This window comes from Urocitellus parryii, chromosome 4 (genome assembly GCF_045843805.1).
Source record: "Urocitellus parryii isolate mUroPar1 chromosome 4, mUroPar1.hap1, whole genome shotgun sequence".
NCBI classification, from domain to species: Eukaryota; Metazoa; Chordata; class Mammalia; order Rodentia; family Sciuridae; genus Urocitellus; species Urocitellus parryii.
In genome coordinates, this window is record NC_135534.1 from 143825002 (window position 1) to 143848019 (window position 23018).

Below are 23018 nucleotides of genomic sequence, written 5' to 3' on the forward strand. Positions count from 1 at the left end.
AGCCCAGAAGAGATCAGAGGTCCACATTCAAAGTATGGTTTCTACTGAATGTGTATCACTTTCACATCATTATAAACTCAAAAATTCATAAGTCAAACTATCTGTGAACAATTCAATGATTTTAAATATATTTGCGGAGCAACCCTCACAACAGTCTGGTTTTAGAATACTTTTATCATCTCAAAAAGATCTCTTATGCCCTTTTGTGGTTACAGAGACTTCAGCTGAGTGGTTGCGGGAGATTTGAGTGTTGCTTTTGGCAGAGCCTGTTTGCAATAGGGATGTCGGAAGCCTAGAGGTCTGTGGACATCACATAGATCCTGAGAATAAAGCTCAGTGCAGAAGACAGAGTCAAGAGACAGAGAGAAACCAAGTCTGGAGGTTACTAGGTAAGGTTCTGATCAGACTGAATGTGACCTTTTAGCTACAGGAGCCAAGAAGTTATCCTTTGTCTTCAGACAGTTTGACTTGTGTTTTCCAAGTCAAAATTTATTGATCACATTCTAAGGACTAGAATTGAAACCTTTATTAATCAGATATTAAGCTGGAGGGTCCATCTCCAGAGCTGTTATAATTATAGAATTATTGTATGACCATAGAGGCCATTTACAAATGAAGATTCAACCCTGCAGAGGTAAATTGATGACTCAGGATATTCAAGAAAATCTGGAAAAGTCCTTAATTTCGTGTAACCATGAATTTCCCCCTCAAATTATCACCATCATCCTCATTGCCATTACCTCCTATAAAATAATTACTATGTGCCAGATCCTATGCTAAGTATTTTGCAAATATTAGCTCATTTTAGCATCACAACTGCCCTACAGGATAGGTACTATTATTTTCACAGAATAGAAAACTGAGATCTAAAGAGGTTAAGTAATTTCTCCAAGGTAATTTGTATAACACTCTCAACCAGTGCATTGTGCCACCTCCAATAAATAAAAATTAACCAAACCTTAGCTTCTAACTGGAGTTCCATTGGTCTTTCATCCGGAGATACTGTCTTTTCCTGAACTCTTATTTTGTTCATTATAAAAGTTTAAAGCAAATAGGAACCTCAGCTCTTTTCCATATTCCAAGACTCTTTAATTACATACACAATTTTTACCTGGATGACTTCAAAAAGTCCTAAATGTTTGTGCTTCTGGCAGCTTCGTTCTGCCCTTTTTGACACATAGTATAAGTAAGATCTGATTGCAACAAGTCTTATTTTTAAGCCTTTTTATGATGAAAAACTAGATGACTGCACCACCTTACAAACATTAACTGATATTTAATATAGTGCAATAATAATGAACTATATTAATAATGATATCATAATAATATTATAATTTAATATGAAATTTTACGTATCAGTTAACTGACAAAAAAAGTAGGACAGGTAAGTGAACAGTTTGCTTTACTGAAACAAAACATACAGATGCTAAAAGTGACATAAATCTGACTTCTCGGATTTTCTTGACATTAACTGAAACATGTGAAGGGCTTCAACACTCTGAAACACTACATGAATGTAACGTCCTACATTCTTGTTATTTTTCTCAGTTGATCCTTCCCTAAGCCGTGTGGTTGAACAGGGATTATCAGGAGAATAAGTACTGTTGTTTCTAAGGCAGTGACACTGAAGGCTTTTGCTTTTATATAGAATGACATGGGGAAAGTAGTCCTTTAGATAATTCAGCTGATGGATATATACAATGGTTGGGGGTGGGATGGGAAACTGTAGGCAAGGAAAACAGCTGAGAAGGCCACTCTTGCAAATACCTCAAACCTATTTATTTAACATAGGGGGTCTACACCAGGATTTAAGAGTGACTTGGAGGGCTGGGGTTGTAGCTCTGCATCACATAAAAATAAAATAAAGGTATTGTGTTGATCTACAACTAAAATAATTTTTTTAAGTGACTTGGATCCAACTTGTTCCAGGTTCTAAGGTCAAATTCTATGGGTCATGAACAGGTCACTAGAAACAACTGTGCAAAAGAGAATGACAAGCAACTTTGGAAAACAAGAGTCTGATCATGCCAGAGGGTCGGAGTGGGGACTGGAGAAACCAGTGGTGGAACCTGGCAAATGATCAGGCACATCTGCTCATTCCTCATCTGAGGCAGGTAGTCTAGAGCAGGGCTGACCAAACCCTCTGCCAGAGATGTTTCGCTGGAGAAGGTGGCTGCTGTCCACAAGAGTATGGTCATAGCCAGTTTTATCTTTAAAATTCTTGTGAAGAACATGCCTATAACCCACCATTACTCAGGAGGCCGAGGCAGGAGGGACTCAAGTTGAAGGCCAGCCTCAGCAACTTAGTGGGACCCTGTCTCAAAAAAAAAAAAAAAAAGAAAAAGAAAAAAAAGAAAAGAAATAAAAAGAAAGAAAGAAAGAAAGAAAAAGAAAAAAGAGAAGGAATGAGGATGTAGCTCAGTGAATGAGACCCTAAGTTCAACCACTCAGTACCACACACCAAAAAAATTAAAAAGTAAAAATAAAAATAAAAAACTTGTGAAATTTATATATCATTCTCTCTAAGAAATGGTGTAATGGTGCCTACTTTGGGGTTAGATTCAGGGAAAGTCTCCGTATCAGGCAAGATATTAAGGTGTCATACATATAATTGTCCCTTAACATTCACAGGTATTGGTTGGTTCCAATAGTCTTTCCCACCAAGAATACCAAAATTTTAGGATGTTCAAGAATTTTATAGAAAATGAGGTAATATGTGCATAGAACCTACATACATTTTCTATATGAATCATCTTTCCTGTATTTTAAATTATCTATCGATTACTTGATAGCTAATACAATGCAAATGCTCTGTAAATCGTTGTCATACTGTACTATTCAGAGAATAATGATGGGAAGAATATGTACTGTACATGTTCAGTACATCTGTAATTATTTTCAATCCTTGGTTGAATCCACAGATGAGAAACCCATGGATATGGAAAGTATATTTTTTAATTATTTTTTTAGTTTTAGATGGACACAATATCTTTATTTTACATTTATGTGTGGCTGAGGATCAAACTCAGTGCTTCGTGCATGCTAGGCGAGCGCTCTACCACTGAGCCACAATCCCAGCCCTAGAAACTGGATTTTGACAGTAGATTTCTTCCACCTTTGTGTCCAACAGTTTATTGTTCATTCATGCTTATAAGAGGGAAAAAAGAAACAAAACAAAATTTTCATTTACCCTCAGATTTATTCCAAGTTGGGAGATAGAAAAATCTGGATTCGAGCCCTGTTTTTTCCACTTACAAGTTGCTTCAATGGCAAAGGGACAGTTAGAATAACATCCTTCCTGTACCATTCACAGAGTTATGGGGAGAATGAATAAGTCCATACATTTGAAGAATGATGCATACCTACAGCATAAATTGTGATGGTCTTGTAAGAGGGAAGTGACAATGACAACTGCCACTGTCATTTGAGGTCAGGGTGCACTATTGCTGCTGTCAACATCTGTAATCTCAGCATTTTAAGTTAAATAGCATTAGAATAACATAGCTCCTATGTCCATAATTTGCAAACCACAGATAATGAAATAAGAGTCTGTATGTCATGTCTTAACAGCACAACAAGAGTGCAGAGTGTGAAATTTTTCAAAGCATGGGGTCTGGGAGCAGACATCTTGTTTTCTCAGGACTGAAGTCAAAATCTTAACTGCCATAGAGAAAGGGAAGCTTTTCCAGCTTTAATTGTTCATCTGTGTCAGAAAGTCCAGTATCCCTGAGATAGGAACCACTGCAATATGAAGGGAGTGATAGGTTCTCCCAAAGAAGATTGTTGCTTAATTTAGATGACTTACCCTGGTCATCGGGTGTAAACTTTTGTTTCCCAGCTTAATGCTTCACAGCACCAAGACGTTTCAGTAATGATTCATCATAAACCCAGCATTCTCCATCTTCATGGAATAACCTTGTCTCCCACTGAATTTCCTTCTCCTTCCTTTCTCGGGTTTCTGTTCTTTGTCTTTCTTCAAGTCTGTGCTTTGCTTCGGTTGCTGCATCAATGTCTCTGATTTTTAAATTGAAAGTGACATCCTTCCAAAGGCAGTGGGACTCATATTCATTCTGATCTTCCAACTTCCTCACTTTCTTCTTGATTATAGGCAACTTCTTGGTATCTACAAAGACCGTATTTCCCCTGTTGCATATTTTGCATACATGACACCATTCCATTCCCCTTCAATTAAGCAAAAAGAATTCTTGTCATTTGGATAAAAAAATCTCAGCAGTAATTCTGTGTTTCTTGCTTCCATAGAAAGGTTTACGATATTTGCACTATAACTAGTTTTGGAACAATTAATATTGCATTCTCCTCTTAGTTCCATCCAGGGAACTGTGAGAATAGATCTTCCATAACCATTGGGGAATATGAGAATGTAATGCTCATCATAGCCTAGACATGAGACACAGCCTTGCCCTATGTCGTGCACCCCAATGGACATCCCAAGGAATTTTGATTTAGTCCAGATATGAGCACTGAATTGGATTTTATCTTTAAAACCTTCAGCATAAAAGGCAAATGGGTGGATGATGGAAGCCTGCTCAGCCACAAATGTTATATTGTTTTTGGAAACCCAGGGAACTGGTCCTTCTGAAACGAACTCTGTGTTCTCTTCAGTGTCATTTGAAGAGACATTCAATGTCCAGTGATACTGAAAGATCTCACCCAAAATGGGGTTGAATGGCTTTTTTGACAACTGATCCTTTCCTTCCTACATGAAAGGCCGAGAGAAACCATTTCACAACCTGAACCATCCGATCCCTGGGATCTTTCTGGTCACTAATGCTCACTAACAGGTCCGGACGTGCAAAAAAGTCTGCATGCATTTCTAAAAGAGATCTTCTTTCAAGAATAAATGTTGGAAGAACTACCTTAATAAGATCCATTCTGAGCCTAACCTGTGACAAGAGGTGCATGATAACACTCTTGTGCTCCTCCACTAACCTGCCTCCCCGTCATCGTCTCTATCGTCATGTGAATCAAAAAGGTCAGCATCACTTATACCATTGGACATGGAAGAATTCAGTGATTCTGTGGTATCTGGGCACTTTAGGCTATTTCCCGAACTGCTGTGGGTCAAGACTGAGGCAGAACCAAAAGAATCTATTAAGCACTTTGGGGATGAGCCACTCTGAAGGAATGCATCAGCATCATAGAATTCATCTTCACTGCTAGAGTAAGAAAACTCTGGGACTGTATTTGGAGACAAGTTGATATGACTTGGAGAAGTTAGACTGCTACGAGGTGGTGAATGCCCACTGCCTGTACTATTTGGTGTTGGAGTCTGATGATGTCCCAAGGTAGCTAATACAGGTCCAAAGGGTAAGGAAGACCGCCGCTGCTCTGACTTACACAACTGAGCTGGTTCTGGAGGTAAGACAGTCTGGGAAGGCATTATACTGATTACAGGTTCCCAGGGACTGGGTTGACGTATTGCATCTACAGGATTAATAGTACTTTTAGCGGATCTGCATCAACACAATGCAGTGTTTAATAGATTCTACCATGCTATTTGTTGTTTCTTTGAGAGTTTCAATTTTCTTTTTCTGTTCATCATCTTTACAGTTTTGAAGCTTGTCATCAAAAAGCTTTAGTTGTTCTATCAAGATTTGTAGATAAGCATCTGCTTCTGTTATTTTGTTGTCAAAGTCTTGGACACTAGGAACAAATCCTGAATCCAAACCCCCACAGGGCGGCGAGAAGGAGGCAGGAGAACGACATTGGTGCCTCAGGCCTTTGCCAGGGCAGGACCACGGAGACTCAGGGTGGGGACTAGCCCCTCTCCCAGACCCTCGGGTCTACTCACTTCACAAGCGGCCAGCAAGAAAGCTATTTGCTGAGGCCCCTGCCCTCAATGCCTCCTGGGGCGGGGGGCCTGCTCCTGCACACCCCTCTTCTACTCCCTCGATCAGATCCTGTTGGCGCAGGAGGCCCAGCCACAAGTTCAGCCCATCCCCGGGGCCTACAGTAATGATTATTAAAAGGGGAGTATTGTGGAACATGGAGGACTTAGAGTCAGCATATAGTTTTCTTTAAAAAAAAAATAAATGAAGATGTTAGATAAGAGTTGGAAACTTAAAAAAAAAAAAACAACAAAAAAAAAAACAAACAGACTTGGAGACTTGACATTAGTCCCTCAGTGATTGTTAGCCAGCATAGCAGTATTCTGTACCTCAATTTCCCTAATCTAAAATGAGAGGCTTGGTCCATTGTTTCTTAGCTGGGATAAATTTTGAGATCACCTGGGAAGATCTCCAGAGGTAGAATTTTTGTTTTGTTTCTTACTGTGCTACCAAGGCCTAGAAAAGATGCTTGGCATGAGGTAAGTAATCAGTAAATCTACACATATTTTGTGACTAAATAAGTGGAACTTCAAAATTCACAGGTCTGGCAGACTCAGGCAGCAGAGAGACAGCCTGTGATTATATTTTGGAAATCCCATCCTGATCAATTTCACCTAGCACTCCTGGCTAAGAACCACTGAACCCAGCAGTCTCCAAGGTCCCTTCACATATAATTGCCAGATGCAGCAAATAAAATTACATCTAGTTATGTTTGAATGTCAGATAAACAACAGATAATTTTGTAGTGTAAGTACAGAATTTTTGGTTGCCACAATTTCTTTCAGTATAACCTAATAAGGCAACTGATTTGATGGATGATTAGGGCCAGAGAGTGGACCTTGAAATTGACCCAGATTGAGGAATCAGAGAGATACTCTTGGTTTGAGTCTCAGCTCTGACTGTGTGATATAAGAATATTGCTTAACTTCACTGGACTCCGTGACTATAGTACTTGCCCTGTGGAAGTAGTGGACATATTTGAGATAATATAGATATGATGCCCAGGTCTTAACAGATATTTTATAGTTAATAGTTGTAGGTAGAGCTGGGCAAAAGCTAAATGAATGCTGACCTTCTATCAAACAATACCTCTATGTCTGGGTGAATAAAACCATCCTAAAAATTAATATACTATCCAGAATAAATAAAGAAGGAAGTCTTTCATTTCATTCATTGTGAAATTTCATTTGCTTAACTGACTTCTTCTGATGTCAAAGGTAAATATTTGCTCAGGTTTTATAGGGTCATTGTACAGAGAGACAGGCCATTATGTGGGCAATGAAAACACACCAAGCCTACCTGATTTCTCTCTCTTCTAAGTTAAAAGAATCTTCTATTTCCAGAGTTTTTGTTGTTGTTAAACATTTTTAATATATCCCCTCTGAATTAAAAAAACAACATCAAATCACAAGTAAAATGTTCATTAAAAGAAAACAATTCTCTCCAGAAACATCGATTCAGATAAAAATCTTTAGATAACTTCATTATCAATTTTAAGGAGGTATGGCTAGATAATAAATCAATAATTCACTCTTCAGTAGAGTTACTCTGATATCAAAATACTTTAGGCACCTTGTGGTTATTTCAGGGATTATTCAACAAATATTTTTTGTTGCACATGTATTATGTATCAAGCACTGATGTGAGTGCTAGGGACCATCAGTGAACAAAAGAGACCCCAAATCCCTGCCCTTTGTGGAGCTTGACTTTGTGACCTAGGGAGACAAATATAAGCAAACTAACTGAATAAATGAGGATATGGATGGTGATAAGTGCTATAGGAAAGAAGAGAAGGAAGATGGAAGTATTGGAAGGGCTAGATCCCTAGTTTTAAATAGCACAATGAGGGCAGGTTGGCTGGAGGGGAGTGGGGTGAGAGCAGGAGGAAGGAAGATGGAATAGTTACCAATGTCATAATCATCTCGTCCATAAAGGACTCCAGGATCCTGACTTCCAGTTTAGTTTACTTATTCTATGACTGTGGGGAGATTCTAAACTACTTACATGGAATGATAGTTTTCAACTTGCAAAGCATGGACAGGTTTAAAATTTATTTCAATAACTATGACCAGAGGAAATCAGCATGGCTTAGTGATGGCATGTGTACTGATATGGAGAGCTCTGAATTCATATTCTGATTTTCTTTCTTACTAGATTTGCCTCCTTGGGCAGATAATTTAACCTCTCTGTGCTTTAAGTTCCATCTCTGTAAAATGAGAGGACAAAAAAGAGCCTCCTTACTGGGAGCAGGTGGCCCATGCCTGTAATCCCAGTAGCTCTGGAGGCTGAAGCAGGAGGATCACAAGTCCCAAGCCAGTCTCAGCAAAAGGGAGGTGCCAAGCAATTCATTGAGACCCTGTCTCTGAATAGAATACAAAAAAGGGCTGGGGATGTTACTCAGTAGTTGAGTAACCCTGAACTGAATCCTTAGTACACCCCCACCAAAAAAAAAAAAATAAAGCCTCCTTTATCATAGTGAGGGTTATATGTCAAATGTTTACCACAATGCTTGGTGCTAATGTGGGAGGACTGTAAGTTCAAAGCTAGTCTCATCAACTTAGTGAGACCTTGCCCAAAGTTAAAAAAAAAAAAAATTAGCATCTATATTGGCTGTATAGCATTCTACCCTATTGCTGTCATGTCATCTGGAACATTCCCTATTGTAGGACATTAGGATTACTTCTAATTTTTCAAAATAATAAGAATCACAGTATAAAATAATGCAAATTAGGTGGACAACACACTGAGAGTTAAATAGACAGAAGTCCCTTAGATTCATAAAAGACAAACAGCATGTAGAAATAAGTTCTCCTAAAGTACACAAACTTTGAATAAACATTGAATACAGGCAAGTGTTAGATAAGTGAATGACCTTTTGAATGACCTGAGGCAGCAAGTGAAAGGAACTGAGTGAACTTATTTATTTAGACAATAATAGCTCTTTCAAATTCTGTGTGTTTCCTAGAGAAATATAGGGGTGACAGTCCACAATAAAACCTGTACAAATCCTTTACATAATTGCCTTGGCTCTAAGGGTCAAGGCAGAATTTCATATAGGGTTTCCCCTGAACTCAAGCCATTGTCCTTCGCTATGAGTTTTTGCCCCCTCTTTCTCTTCCCCTTCTCTCAGTGTGCTTTGTCAGACTACCATCAAGGCTGGAAGAGAAAAGATGACTGGCCCTTCTTTGTTCAAATTCAGTACTATGTTATACATACCGGATCTCCTTTGAATGCAGCATTCAAGAGAAGGCTGCCACCTAACCAGATCCTAGGAGCAGGGAGCCATTGTTCCCCTCACTGGATTTCTCCAGACTGGCGGGCTCAACCTTTGACCTTACCTACTAGGCTTCCTGACAAGGTTTTGAGGACCACCAGTTAAGCATGCCATCTATTTTTTTTTAAGTTGTTGATGGGCTTTTATTTTTGTTTATTTATATGTGGTGCTGAGAATCAAACACAGTGCCTCACACGCCAGGCAAGCACCCTACCACAGAGCCACAACCCAGCCCCATGCATGCCCTCTTTTAACATTCTAAAACAATTCATGATTTAAAGGAGCTACACTACATACATCAAGGAGCATTAGACATGACTACTTCTAGAACTCCATTGAGGCCCAGGCCCATAAATCTGCTGAACCAGATGCAGTCTTGCCATAAGGCAGAGGGTTGGGGGAGTTAACTCGAGTTTAGTGACAAGACAGGTTTTATTGACATCAGAGTGCCTTACTAGGTTTCAGCTGGGATAATCCTCAGTTGAATGTGGGGCAGCCTGCTTTCCTTCTCTTGAGGACCCCATCTCCCAGGGAAGACTGCCCCCTCCCCCAGCCACCTTCAACTGCACTCAGAGAATCTTTGTTTTTATCTGTCATTAAAAGTTTGTTTGATGAAAAGGCTCTGAGTCTCAAAAGATGGCTGGGTTGTGTGAAAACTACTAGGTTAAGGGTCAAGGCCAAAAGATCAACTGGGTCAAGATTTCTTTGCTAAGGGAAAGCTTTAGTGACAATGACTCAGTAAAAGTTATCATCACTGACATAATTAAAACAAAAACCCCAAACAACAGCAGCCACCTAATACACACACTATCCTGAACTTGATCCTCCTCGTGAGTCCTGGCTATGCTCTCCAGAAACCTAGATTCCAATCCTTTTCACCACTTTAGTAAGAGAGGAAACTTGGAACTCTGGTCTTCTTTACTACAAACTTAGATTCTAATCCATGAGTACCTCACAGGAGAAATTGGCTCAGGGGATGCTCTTGGTATAGTGCCATGTGCCAAGGTGCTCAGTGAATCGGGAGGCTGAGGCAGGAGGATCATGAGTTCAAAGCCAGCCTCAGTGACTTAGCAAAGCCCTAAGCAACTTAGCAAAACCCTGTTTTAAAATTAAACAAATAAAAAAAAGGGCTGTGGATGTGGTTCAGTGGTTAGGCACCCTGGGAGGTTCAATCCCTGGTACCAAAAAAAGTAAGTTCTCAATAAGTGTTAGCAATTATTAAAATTAGATTCTTGTTTTAATTGCAACATTTCATACCTCTTTCAAACCAAACTGTTAGTGTTAAAGATGTGTGATTTATACACATATATATTATCTTCCTAAAGTCAAACTGTTACATTACATACACACACACACACACACACACACACACACACACACACATTATTTCCCTAAAGAACCAGTAGTTTCTTGGGATTATTCATTTTGTTTCCTTTATAAAACCTAACCTAACACTTTAGGCAGAGTAGGCCCTCAATAAATATTTGGTAAATAAGTAAATATTCTAAATAAAATAAGTCTTCAGGTACAAGTTTGTAAACCTAATCCGTCTACTCAGAATCCTAGTAGAATGTCCCACACCTTTTGAATTCTCTATAAATATTTTATAGCCACAATAATATAATGACAATAATTATGAATAAAGATTACTCTTAGCACGAGTTTCCTGCATGAAGGTTGTGTCCAACAACAACACTGAAAATTTATTCACAGAGGGTACCAGCCAAATGCAACCTGAATCCTAACTTACTTTTTAAAATAACTAAAGCAAATGAATCTATGTGTTTCTACCTTTCAAACAGCTGTTTCCAGCAGCTATGAGCTTGGGGTTATCATACTGTAGATTGCAATAAATTAGGCCACTTTTTCTTTCTATATTTAGATAATAATTCTTTGACTTGTTTTCTGATGAAGTCAGCAACTGGATTATTTTCCATTCACTTCCTAAGCTTTGTAATGCTGTGACTTAGTGGCAAACCAACTAATGCACTCTGAATTAGGAGCTTTGGGATACAGAAAGAAACAGAGCAGGACATGTGGGCCACTCCCTTCTGCTTTTTCTGTTTTAGTTTTCTCCAAACAAGGGTGTCTCAAAGCCCTATTTGGGCAAAGGAAACCACAGAACCATCACCTATAGGTGAGTCGTCCACATTGTGATTCCCAGATCTAAGTTTTGAAATATTAATAAATGATCTATGTTTAAAAAGTATCCTTAATGGCAGTAAGACCTTGGGCGAGGGTGAGGGAACCTAGTTTCCATTAGTAAATCTGGAGTCTCTGAGGGCTTCCTGCAGTGGTGGCTCCAACTGTCCCAAAGCTTACCTGTTCTCTGAGGAGACTCACTTTTCTTCATGTGTGCACATGATTTCCTTATACACACTTTCTCTCTCTCTCTCTCTCTCTCTCACACACACACACACACACACACACACACACACACACTCACACACACACACCTTGCCACCATGACTTCCTTATAATATTCAAGACACAATCCCTTCTTTTATAGCCCTGCAAAATACATCAGTGTTATAGACTCTTCTTCCCCCAGCCCCAAAACAAAACAAAAAGAACCCTCAATTATAAATATGGTATATAACCATTTTTTTTTTAAAAAAGTGAAATGAAGCAGCATACAAAGAAGAAAATTACTTCCAGGGCCTACCCCAATTTTATGTGTCCCCAAAATATGATTTGACTTGGTGACCTCCTGCCTGGGTGTTTTCCTCACTCCCTCCTGACTTACCTCCTTGCTGCCCTCTACCTTCTTGGCCCTACACTGGACACTCAGCACCAGAGTCCTACCTGCAGCATGCCCAAGACCCATTTGCTTCAACTTCCTCTGGGAGGTTTAATCCTTATTGTAGCTTGATGTAAAGAGACACAGTAGGTATTTGTTTCCATTTTATAGATGAGTCAGTTGCTGCAGCAGATAGGACTGAGTATATTACACGAAGTTGCATTACACAACTGAGCTGGTGGTGGTATGGCTCAGAACCAGGGCAGATGCTGTTTAACTGCAAAAACACCTGCAGTTGTGTTTACTATTAATATGTTAGATGAGAAAATGTTGAAGAATATTTCACAGAGGAGACAAGTGAAGTACAGCTCACCTTTGAACAACCCAGAATTAGGGGCACCCACCCCTATATAGTCAAAAATCTCCATATAATTTTTGACTCTCTAACAACTTGAATGTGAATTGCCTGACTTACTGTTATTGATAACATAATCACCACATACTTTATGTAATATATATTATATATGGAGGAAAAGTTCATGAGAACCTGAGAGATCATTTTTTACTGCAGTTTGCAATTTATTGGAGAGTTGAACTGCTCACACCAAGGTGATTAGCATCCCAAAGAATTTTCAGTGGACACTCTCAATGATTGTGCTCATTGCAATAGCAACAGCAGTAGTACTGTGTGTATACTATAGTTAATTACATGCAACTATGATTTAATACTGCTTCTTTACATTTGTTTACAGTTCTCTGGACTGCTAATGGCCCCATGTATGGTCTGTGTTTGTGTGAGTTTTTATAAATTTTAACTTTCTGTAACATATTTTTGTAAATTTTATAAGTGATAAAAGAGTAGTAAATGATAAAAAAGACTTCTGTCTCTACTTATCTTATGCATTTAATTTATGACATGCTGAAATTTTTCTTTGCTATTCCTAGGCTATGCAGGGTTATTTTAGCAAGCAAATTTTTTCAAATTGTTGTGAATCTCCAAAGATAAATAAATAAACCCATGTAGAAGTGGATTATAAAGTTCAAACCCATGTTCTTTAAGGATTGATTATATTTCTTTTGGGGGGGTGGGACTGGGGTAGTGGGGATTGAACTCAGGGACACTCAACCACTGAACCACATCCCCAGCCCTATTTTGTATTTTATTTAGAGACAGGATTTCACTGAGTTGCTTAGTGCCCCGCTGTTGCTGAGGTTGGCTGTGAACTTGTGATCCTCCTGCTTCAGCCTCCTGAGACACTGGGATTACAGGCATTGCACCACCGTGCCCTGGTGCCCTGTAATTGACTGTATTTCCATGTCCTGAGTCCTCCTTCCTTCCTTCAATACTATACATTTGTGTAAATGAACCATCTCAAGATTGGAAAATTGAAAAGTGACAGTGGAACCTCCAAAAAGCCCTTATGAATACTTTTTTTCTTTTGTGACTGGAATTAAAGATAGCAGTGGTGTGCCACTGAGCTATATAATCAGTCCTTTTTAAATTTTATTTTGAGACAGCATCTTGCTAAGTTGCCAAGGATGACCTTGAACGTGGGATCCTCCTGCCTCCAGCCTCCCAAATAGCTGGAATGACAGGTATGCACCACCTAGCCCAGCCCTACCAAATACTTGATATCTTGTTTACTGGCAAAGGTGACAACATAGGACTATACAAAAAAAAAAAAAAAAAGAGGCCAAGATTACTCCAACAGTGGCCAAACCACCTTCTTCCTCAAAAGCTCTACTGAGAGTGAGATAGCCAAAACTACCTGATTTGATGAGTCTTCGACATTTCATGTAAATAAAAGTTGAGAAAAAATTAATTTCTGTTTCCTGAAGGCTTGGTAAAAATGAGATTACAGCATGGCTGGTAAATATAAATGGAATTCTAGGCCACCATTTCTAAAAACCAAATGGTCACCAAATAAGTGATTGCAATTTATTATTCTAAGATCTCAGCCTGGTGTTGGGCTATAAGCCTGTAAACCCAACAACTTGGGAGACTGAGGCAAGAGGATTACAAATTCAAGGTCAGCCTGGGCAATTTAGAAAGACTCTGTCTCTTTGTAAAAAAAATAAAAATAAAAATAAAAATAAAAAGGGTTGGAAATGCAATTCAGTGGTAGAGTACCTTAGGGTTCAATACCCAGTACCAGTGAGGGGAAAACAGAGAGAAAGAAAGAAAAAAAAATCCCCAAAGTTTCATTTTTAAATCCATACCAAGAACTCTCAATCAAGCCAATTATTGCCCAAACAATTCAACAAGCTGGTTATATGGTCTCTGTCACAAAATCTCCAATACCAGATTTACTTGTACCTCTGTTTTGTTTTTCCCTGAAAATCAGAGGGAAGAAATCAAGGAACTCAGGCCAAAAAAAAAAAAAAAAAAATCTTAACAAAAAAAATGTTGTATTGAATAGAGAAACCCATACCCAGAAACTAAATGCTTCTGCCTTCATTTATAGTTAAGGATAAATGCTAGATTTTCAGATGGGCATAGTGGTATGTGCCTGTAATCCCAGGTGAAATACAGCAATAAATATATAATGAGGAGAGAGGGGTACAGATACATATTACAATTTGGATAAACCTTGCACTTATTAAGTGAAAGATCCAGACCAAAAGACCACGCATTGCTTCTTTTGGGGGAGGGGGAAGGGGGTACTGGGAATTAAACCTGGGGCCTCCAGCTTGCTAGGAAAGCACTCAACCACTGTGCTACATTCCTAGTCTTTATGTTTCTATTTATATGAAATGCCCAGAATAGGAAAATTCATGGAGCAAATTTAGTGCTTGTCAGCAGCTGGAGGAGAAATAGGGATTAAAAAACCTCTAATGGATATGGGGTTTTTACTGGGATAATGAAATTATTAGAAACCATCACCATTAACAATGACATTTTAAGATGTATTTATAAATATATTTATGAATATATCTAAAAATAACCGATTTGTTCACACACCCCACCCCCCACAATCTGGGGATTACACACAGGGGCACTCTATCACTAAACTAGGTCCCTAGCCCTTTTTTATTTCGAGGGAAGGACTTCCTAAGTGGCACAGTTTGGCCTTGAACTTGTGGGGCAAGTGCTACTTCACCTGACAGAACTGTGCACTCTAAGAGTAAATTCAATTATGTGAGACTTGTATATTAATTAAAAAAAATAAATTCAAAATAACAATTTCAAATACAAATCTACTAAAAGTTCAAGTTCTGCCATATTTTATTGATTGGGTTTGTTTCCTTTGGAGGGCCTATGAATAAATGTTTACTGACCAAATGTAGAGGAGGATCAAGCAGAGGTGAAGACTAGGAATTCTGGGGGGTGAAAGACACTTTTTAAAATGCAGGCTGGGGAGATAGCTCAGTGGTAAAGTGCCTGCCTAGCATGCATGAGGCCTTGAGTTCAGTCCCCATCACCAAATAAACAATAATAATAAAAATGATATTAAAAATAAAAGGAGGCTGGGATTGTGGCTCAGCGGTAGAGCCTTGGCCTAGCACGGACCCGCGTTGGATCCTCAGCACCACATAAAAATAAAGGCATTGTGTTGTGTCCATCTACACCTAAAAAAATAAATATTAAAAAAACCACATAAATAAATAAAATGCAGTGATCCCCTCTGCTTCTGATCTCCCACCTCTTATCACAATGGGAATAATTAGGATAATTATCCTTTTCACAGAATTTTAGACAATTGGCCCAGAGGCATTTTAAAGAACGTCCAGTGTCTAAATGCCCTATTTTACAAATGAAGAAACCCAGGTCCAGAAGGAGGAGTCTGCTCGCTGTTACCTAGAGAGAGAGCTGGGAATAAGGCTGAGAATCAAAAGAGATTTCCTGACCCAACTGTTTTGGGCTGTCCTTTAACAGTCAGGGTCCATCAATTTCAGGAATGTGCAGGTGTGCTTTGCAGAGAACTATAAGGAAGAATTAATTCACAGCCTCTTCTTCCCAGAGGACAGCACTTAGCCACGTAAGATTTAGTGACTTCCCTTTAACACACTAGCAAAAAGATTGTGGCGTGTATAAGGCTAGCTGGGTGCATCCTGTGGGGGAATCCACTAGGGAGGAGCATCCCATTAAGAGAATCAGTGGTCAGAGAGCTGGCATAAACGTCTTGTCCCCGGGTTTTAAGGCTGTTTTTCAATTCCCAATACTTCTTCCCTCTTGGACCTACTTGTCATTGCTTGGAATCAGGCGTTTGCAACTGAACTGACTTCTTAGTTCCGTCCTAAATTCTGGAGGTAGGACCTACCTTTTCTCTGGGAGTTCTCGGAACAGAACACCTGCACCCTTAAGGATAAATGCTAGATTTTCAGATGGGCATAGTGGTATGTGCCTGTAATCCCAGGTGAAATACAGCAATAAATGTATAATGGGGGGAGAGGGGTACATTGGTCCTGCAGTGGGGCTGGGCACATGCACGCACCGAGGACACTTGGCCGACGGGAAATTTCTGGCCCGGGCCAGAAAACAATTTCTTAGCGGCTTGAAGGGAGGGGGCAGTAAAAAGGCGCGAGGCGAGATTATTAACCGTGTGATCCTCGCGCATCCAGCTCCTCTCCCCGTTAGGGATAATAAACCTAAGGGTCTTACTGGAGGATTGATTCCTCTCTCTCGGGTCTGATGAAAAATAAACGCAGGTGAGTAGAAGAGATGCGAGGCAGAGGGAGCAGGTGGGCGAGGCAGAGGGAGCAGGTGGGCCGGAGGCTGGGAGGTGTGGTAAGGTACCTCCTGGGCCCGGTAAAGGCTCGGCGGCGCGCAGGCGCACTGGGGCCCACCCACCGGCCGGCTCCGTGGCTACAAAGGCAGCGCCATCCAAAGCCCAGCTTCCTCGACTCTCAGGGAGCCTCCACCGTCCCGCGTGTCCCTCCCGCTCCTCTCCGGAGCGCAGCCACAGTTGTCCCCCGCCCTGTGTCTGAGGCTGGCGGTCCTTCTGGCTAATCCACCCTCGCAGTGGCTTCCGCGCCTGACGGCTGCGGCGCGTTTCGGGGTTTAATTCTGGCGCTGCCGGCCGGAGCCGACTCCGCCCCTCCGCCCCGCCTCCTCCCGGAGCTCTGCGAGCCGCCGCGGAGCCAGCGAGCGAGTGGCCAGCCCCGCGCGGCAGGTTGGGAGGAGCGGCTGGAGGTGAGTGGCGCGGGGGGCTGCGCTGCACCCCCTTCCCTGGCAGGGTTGGCCCGGGCGGCCAGTCTCCGACCCCAGCTTGGGGCCGGCCTCCGCGCCCAGTCTGGCAAACTTGGCGCGCGCCGGGGCGCCAGGCGGCGGTGGTGGAGGACAGCCCCTGCGGGCTCCCGCTCGCCCGGGTTACTCTGGCGGCCTCAGGACGGCCCCTTGGAAGAGGGGTCCAAGGGGTGGCTTCGGCTCCGGGGCCACCCCCGTTTGGCGTGTCCCGCGGCGGCGGAGCTCGGTAGGTCTAGAAGAGGGAGCGCAGCGTCCCGGGCTCTGGGGAGCGGGAAAGTACTTGCCCGGCCGCGGGGCGGGAGGGTGCCGGCGCCTCCCGACCCCGACCCGGCGCGCTGGCCTTAGGGTGCTTCTGGGCCCTATATTAGCCAGAGGTAGGTTGAGGCACCCCTCTTTGAGGCTAATCTCCGTTAAGGTCGATGAGCAGCTCCGCCTGAGACGAGACGGTCAAGACTTCTTTATCCTCTGTCCTAGAGCGGCAGGTGGCCTAGGGTCGCCCTCAGCCGACTCCGAGATGGCTCCGGCCAGGAGGTGGGGGAGGGGCGTGGGCTCTGCGGCGCTCCGGCCCTTGGTCCCTTGGCCGACTGCCCAACCCAGCTGGGACCGCGTGGGTTTCTGGAGGATTTGCGGTGTCAGTGCGAGAGAGCGTGTGCAGGCGTCCGTAAGCGGACTTGGTTCCCGAGCACCCCTTTCTTCCATGTCACGTCGGCAAATACTCAAGGAGCTGCGTGCTCCCGGCAGCCACCTTTTCTTGATTGTTCTTCCCCCTTTATCTGGAGCCCCCTGGAACTTGCAGAGTCAACTTTTTGTGGTAAGTCTTGCAGGTCAGCAAGAGCTGTGCTGCCCCAAGGATGACCAGGTGAAGGCCTTGGTGGTGCTGGCATTAACGATCTATGGCGTCCTGCGTGCGGCTCTTCTTTTTATACATCCTCTCTGGTAGCTCATCTTATTAATGAATGGATTATCATACCGGACAGAGAGACCTAAAACTAACAAGTTTAATCATTCAGATCTATAATCGTTCAGTTCCTTCTCCCACCTTCATGCCCCCACCTCTTGAGCTGGATGGAAATCAGGGTCTCCTTGCAGATTTTTAGTTTTCATGAATTTATTTATCTTGATTTTGGATGTGATGTGCCTGTTCGCTAGTTTCTCCTTTCACCCAGCTTTCCCTACTAAAATGTTGGGCACGTTCACGTTTTATTTAAACTTTTGAGATATAGTAAACTGTGAATTTACCCATTTAATGTGTGCAGCTCAGTGGCTTTAGTAAAGTTATGCAATCATCAACACTAATTCCAGAATATTTTCATCACCCACTCCAAGCATTTCTATCCCCATTAGTAATTCTTCATTCCCTCTCTCCAGCACTACTCCCTCATTTTAAGGTAGCTATATGCGGTAGAGATTGAAAGAGATTACAGACATAATTAACTTTGGTCCTTATGTTGTTAATGAAGGGCACTGCTCCTTAGGCAGTTGAAGAAAAATTAAGTATGGGCAGTCCTATGGGGAGATTAATTAAAAAGCCTGAGGAGGGAGGAGAAGCTGCTGGTGGAGGAAATTACAGAAACTACAGAAATTACAGAGTGCATTTTATGTCTTAGGGCACAGGTGTGCTTTGGATATGCTTGTGCTCTAGATTTCTCTCCTCTAAAAATCACTCTAATTGAGGATCAGCTGCAGCAAAAGTGAGTTTGTGTGTGTGTGTGTGTGTGTGTGTGTGTGTAGATAAGATGCTGGGGGGGGGGAAATGGACTCCAGATTTAAGACTAATTTTTTTTGTTTCCCTGTGGTGCTAGGAATTGAACTTGGGGTGCTTTACTACTGAGGTATATCTCTGGCCCTTTCCAAAAAAAAAAGAAAAGAAAAGAAAAGAAATTTCAGATGGGATTTAGTTAAGTTGCCCATGCTTTGAGCTTGCCATCCTCCTGCCTCAGCCTCCTGAGAAGTTGGAATGACAGTTGTGCACCATCATGCCTGGCTCTATAACTTTCTAATCTCTGCAGAATCCTATGGATATGCTTTTATTTAATAATCATTGCACCACTGGAAATATGTGTTAATTTGGGAGTTCTTTCTAGTGTATATTGCTGCATGTTTACAAGTACACATTGTGCAGTATAGTGTTTTTTTCCTCCCTTTTTTGACTGTTTCATAAACCAGGGATTTTCTTTTTTACAAATCTACCCATAGAGTTATCCTTGAACCCCCCTCCCCTTCAGTGTTGTGGATGGAACTCGGGGCCTCAAGCATTCTAGGCAGACACTACCATTGAACTACAGCTGCAACCCTGTAGTTTTTTTTTTATTATCATTATTTTTTAATGTGATACTCTTTGTAAGGGTATTGAGCAAGGAGCTTTAGAGGATATAGAAAAGATCATATTAAGTATTTTTTTTGTGCCCAAATCATATAGTAAAATTACCAGGTAGGCAAAATTCTTACACATGACAAAGGAGTTAGTTTATTCAATAAATAGCGAGTCCTTGTTTGAGTTCTGAGAAGAGGTCTTTGTTGCCTGCCTGGTTAAGAGCAGCTTGTCAGAAGAGAACAAGTTGGGCTGGGCTTTTAGAGATCTTTAAAATTTGGTGGGGAGTAGGTACCTCTGAAGATAAGGGACCCCACTGAGCCATCTCAAAGGAGAGATTAACCAAGCACATGGAGAGCCTTCCCTGGCCACTCTGGACAATGGGAGTGAGGGTGGCTTCCTGGCCATTCTTCTGGAAGATAGTGAAAACAACTGAGCCAAAAGCAGGGGAAAATGCAGCTTTTGGGTGAGGAAGGTGTTTTGTACATGCAACTCCAAGTCCTGGGGCTTGGTTGCCAACACTTGGCAAAGACTAGGATGCAGTGGGCTGCAGCTTTCTCAGCAATCACTCCTAACCCTCTGCTTTCTCCTCTGAGAAAATTCAGTGAACATCTCCCTAACATGCTGGCTGCAAGATCACCCTTCATTTAGAATAAGCTTTATGTCAGTTAACATTAGTAAACAATAATTATATTTCTTTGACATGGGACACTCTGGAAGAATTCAGAGACCAAAACCCTCAGATCCTAGCAAGACAGACATACAAGGAAACAGCTGTAATAGACCAAAGGGTGGAACAAACATGTATAAATGACCATTCTGGAAAGGTAGTGGATGGAAAAATTAATGCTGAGAAACCTGGGTAACATTGGGGGAACTGGACTTTGAAAATGTGTCCAGGTGGAGATTAAAGAGCATTGAATTTAGGCAATAGCTTTAGAAAAAGATGGTTGGCAGTATTTGACACAGAATTCTGAGGCTAGTCACATGCTTGGAGACCCAGGTGAATGGCAATTTAAGATGGTAACATTTGTCCATTGACTTGTGCCTGCTAGGTCATCTTGGTGATCTTTGTGCAAATATTGTAGTTCCACACTCAGACTGGCTAATTGGAATCTTATCTTTTGCTTACCGTGTGACCTTTGGCAAGTTTCTAACCCTCTCTGTGACATGATTTTTTTCCACCTGTAAAACGGGGATAATCTGGGTGTGGTGATTTATTCTTGTAATCTCAGCCACTCAGGAGGCTGAGGATTGTGAGTTTTTGAGGCCAATCTGGACAACACTCAATCAAAACCAAAATACCAGAGGTATTCAAGGCACCTCTGTTATAGGGTTTATTGTGAGGATTAAATGGGTTCAAACCAGCTCTGTTGACTAAGGTAGTCACAAATCTGTCCAGCATCAGGAACATTTACAAGAGTAACTGCCACACCCTGTTGACTATTTCTTAAATTCTGAATTTTAAAATTTCTAATGTTTTCAAGGAATGAATAATGCAAAATAACAAAGGGTTTAATGTGAAAACTAAAACCTGTCACTCTGGTCACAGCTCAGCCGTAGTGTCTTTCAGTGTGATGAGTTCTGTTTCTGATGTTAGGTCTTGGTGGTTATAACAAATGACCCCAAAATTTAGTGGCTTAAAATTTGTTCAGTGGTCATGGATTCTGTGGATCAGGGATTCAGGGGGACTTGGCTGCAAGATTCTGCTCCTTGACGTACTGAGGTTGCTGTATGGCACATGCTGTTGAATGGGCTTCTCTAGAGGGTCCTAGAAGACTTTTGCTCCTGTGACTTATGTTTTGGTGGGGGTATCTGGAAGTCTGGCTCTTTACCATACTCATGTTAACTTCACTTGTCATCTTGGTGGTTTTGGCATAGTGGCCCCAGGCAGATGGACTTCTCACATCCCAACAGGTTTTCCTGTATGTTGGTGTTCTCCAGAGAAGGAACCAATAGATGTGTGTGTATCAGTGAGGTTGTTTTTTTTTTTTTTTTTTTTAATAAATTATCTTGGAGGCTGGCTTGTCTAAACTCTGCAGTATGAGCCAGCATTTGGAGAGCAAGACAACCATGGTATAGAGGAAGACTGAACATAGTCTGGAGAATTCCCTCTTGTTTAAGGAGCCTGGTCTTCTTATTCCAGGTCTTCGCTGGATTGCATGAGGCCCACCTACATTATGATGTGTAGTCTGCTTTTCCCAGAGTGGAATTTATATTAATCTCCAAAACAACCTCCGAGACATACAACATTAACCATCACGCCCCACAGTGATCTGTTCAAACATACTGAAACTGAGACTTCATGGCCTTTTGCGACCTGTGCCCCCAAAGTTGCATGACTTCTTTTTCACACATTCTTCAGTTGGGCACAGACCCTCAACCTCTTCCTTGATGGGAAGAATGTCAAAGAATTTGCAGCCTTCTTTTTAGATGGCTGCTCTCTGTATTGGATATCTCAAATTTGACAACCTCTTTCAACACCTTTCCAAGAAATGGAAATACTTACAGCTCTTTTCTCTCTCTCCTCCCTTCTGCCTCTCCATTTCCAAATTTTTGTTAGCTATTAGTTTTATTTTTCCTAGTTACCTTTATAAGTTTAAATAAAGCGTTCCATTCTTTTCAAGACTGGCGATATGGAAAACCTGGGCCTTTGGAGAGTGCATGAGTTTGGGAGGGACTTGGAGACCAGGAGCAAGATGTCTCCAGTGGCCGACAATGAGGCTCTTGTTAAAACTCACAGACCTGCCAGAAGTAAGGATCCTCATGCTTTTTTCATCACTGAAGTAATCAGTTAATTGGAAACAATTATATATGATGGTGTCAAGAACCCTGTAACTGTCCCCCCCCCCCTTTAATTCATTTAGTTAATGGAAATGAGCAATGGAGCTTGTTGAACTCTCAGAAGACAAACTAATCCCTTTTTATAATATCAGCCTCTGAGGAGCACCCAATGACTTCCACTCTGGTTGGCTGACAGCTGTTGCATATTGCAGATAAAACTTCATTTGATTTTTTAAATGTAAATTTTGGCTTGATTAGATGCAAAATGTAAATTTTGTGGCCTGCATTACATTTTTGTAATTCGCATTCTCATTGCAATTCTCACCGGCTTATTCCTCCACCTTGGGGCGGGAAGTGACAAACTAATGGGAGCAAAAGTAGAAATCAAGCCTGACCACTTCTTACTCTTTCTCTTGTCTCCCTACCTCCTCTTTTTTAGTATTCATTTAAACAGTGCTGCCCTTTCCTAGAAGGATCACAGTGTGGCCCTTCCTAGGGGAGGGATCCTTCTGTTAGGAGAGGTCCTCTCCTCTCTGTCGGATTCTCCCCATCTTTTGGGGGTAGGGGCGCTACTGGACAGTCATTCCCCCCCCCCCCCTTTCAGGCACAGCTCTTCCTTCTAGCATCATAGAGTGGTTCTGTCAGCTTTTGAATTTTTTTTTTTTTTTTTTTTTTTTTTTTTTTTAAGAGAGAAGAGAATTTTTTAATATTTATTTTTCAGTTCTCGGCAGACACAACATCTTTGTTTGTATGTGGTGCTGGGGATCGAACCTGGGCCGCACGCGCATGCCAGGCGAGTGCGCTACTGCTTGAGCCACATCCCCAGCCCAGCTTTTGAATTTTGTAGACATACTATCAGAGTATTTGGTCTT

The 23018-nt window shown here is 41.5% G+C and overlaps 1 pseudogene; it reads right to left on the reverse strand.

Moving 5' to 3' along the window:
* Positions 1-3831: 3831 nt before the first annotated feature.
* On the reverse strand, positions 3832-5690 carry LOC113199896 (oxysterol-binding protein-related protein 9 pseudogene; annotated as a pseudogene).
* Positions 5691-23018: the final 17328 nt, after the last annotated feature.